Below are 2,452 nucleotides of genomic sequence, written 5' to 3'. Positions count from 1 at the left end.
TTATTAATGCTATGTGAATGGTTTTGATCCTGGTGAAGTCATAGGTCCAGGGTGTTAAATAGCATTTTCAAGAAGGCATGAGGCTTTAATTTTGCTGTGGCTTCCAATGTCACCTCAGTTTCCAGTAGCACCTAAAAGCTTTGCAGACATGTACCTGAGAGGTCTTTTCTGTCTTTATATACTCCTCAGTCCTCTACCCCTCCCCCCATTATTTATCTCTTTTTATTCTGCATGTGTCATTGCTTATGTACACACTTAACATATTTTTATTCCTCTCATTTGAAAAAAAATATTCTGAGTTCACTTGCTTTTTTGTCAGTTGTCATTCATTTTACCTTGTTTTGCTTGCTTCAGTATGTTACTTCCCCTTATATTGTGAACTATGTCATCTGTGCCAATGTACATCCCTTGATAGTGAGTATGCAGTAGACTTTACTGAGAAATAGAAAAGAGAAGTGTTAGCCACTGCTCTCACCAAGATTATATTCTCTCTTAATAGAAGCTGTTGATAGATCCTGCGAGGCTACAACACTTAGGGTGTTGACTTGTAGAATGAAATCCTCTACACACAAGCACAGCAAAATATTTTGGTGAAAAGTAATTATCAGAAATAGTGACACGAGTAAATTAGTTAACTACATTTCAGCAGGAAGCTTGAGTTACCCCTGCCCGTTCTTGTTCAAGACCCATCTAAAATCAGCAGTTCAGCTTAATGATGTCACAACATTTGCCAGGCTGTGGGCACTGAAGAGAAGACGTGAAAATACTCCCACTGAATCAGATCCCCTCCTCTCACTAAGCACAGTTAAACAGCCCATCTGTCTTACATTGGAACTGTTATCTTTGAAACATCATTCTATTATTACCACAGTGGTTCTAAAAAACTGTCCTTAATTTTAGACAGCTTTTAAGCAAGTTTTTAAATTCTCTGGATATTGTTAACCCAGATCTGAAGCACTGACTTGGAACAATGCTAGGAAGCTCCTCTCAGTAGGACACATCTCAAATACTGTACATCACCATTCATTTACCAAGGGCAACCTTTTGTGAAATACAGATATCCTACGTTAAAGAAAAAAAAAATCACAACAAAGAATCCGACCCCTCCCTAATCTCTAATATTTTTGAAAGTGTGAATTGAAGAGGACTGAGAGACAGATGGGTCTGGATGATCAAGTTACCTGTTATAGCAGCACATCTGCCAGGGCAGTCAATCACTGTGATGTCTCTGACAGGTCGATGGAGACCGAGTACGAAAGGCTAATGCAGAGAGAAGCTGAGGAAGGGCTGCCCTCCTGCCTGTCTCTTGGGTTTGACTGGTCTGAAAGCTGCACTTGAATTTGCCCTGGTTCAAAAAAAAAAATAATCTGCCTGTAGCACACTGATCCTAGCAAAAAGACTTCGGTCACAGTAAATAAATCCTAGTAAACTGAGCAAGCATAATTGTGAAATAGATCCAATTTTGAGTTTGTTTAGGGCTTTCCTGTTTTGGAAATCAATCACAATGGAAGGAAAAAAAAAAAAAGATGGATTAATGTAAATACATTTCAGCAAAATCATTGCATAACAATCAAGATGATAAATATGAATCACGGGAATAGAAAGAAAGGTTAAGATTTCAAGTAACAAAGCTAAATAAAATGTGGCACTGGAGCAGTTTATTTTTTCTGAATCTATGATTACATTAATTTGCATTAACCATGATGTCTTTCTTCTGTGTTTTCCAGTGTATTTATTTTCAGAGCTGCTGCTCTATATGCTAAGGTTAATTGTCCTGCAAAAAGCTTACACAAGGAAGTACTGAGTACCACGAAGGTTTTTCACAGTTACAAACAACTTCTAGATTTTTGTTACATATTGCATATGTGTTAAAATGAGTATAGTGCTAATTGGTTTGCTATTTTACCATATTTGCACCAATATGAATTTCTACTTCTTGGACAACATTGCTCGGATTAGTGTAAATACAAGGCCAGAGAAAGTGCTCCAGGATACAGCAAAGAGCCTTACAAGCTCCAAAGGTTTTTACAGTTAAAGAGACACCATTTGGCTTTTTTCAGGGAAGGTCACACAAACTCTAATAGCAAGGAAACACCAAAACTTATCATTCAGGGATTCTTTTTGCAAGTATAATACTCACTTTGTTTTCAAACAGTTTCAAGCTTGCCCACCACCAAGCTATTACTGGGAAGAAAAAAAAACCTGAATGTCAAAAAAGTCTTTAATATTTCCAAACTGCAAAATTGAGAAGTACCTATGGAATACTAATTAAATCTCTTTTTATTTATTATTAGTCTGGCACCCATTTTCAGTAATCATCATCAGACTATTGCTATGGTAAGTATTTTCCCTGGGAATGTAGTTTCCTGGCAGAAGCACAATTCTATTTTAGGCTGTTTAGTTCAATCTCTCTGAAAATAAAATTAATATTATTTGTGGGCTTCTAATACTT

This window comes from Pogoniulus pusillus, chromosome 1, assembly GCF_015220805.1.
Source record: "Pogoniulus pusillus isolate bPogPus1 chromosome 1, bPogPus1.pri, whole genome shotgun sequence".
In the NCBI taxonomy this organism is placed as follows: domain Eukaryota; kingdom Metazoa; phylum Chordata; class Aves; order Piciformes; family Lybiidae; genus Pogoniulus; species Pogoniulus pusillus.
The sequence above is the reverse complement of the archived record's forward strand: the minus strand, read 5'-3'. Positions refer to the sequence as shown.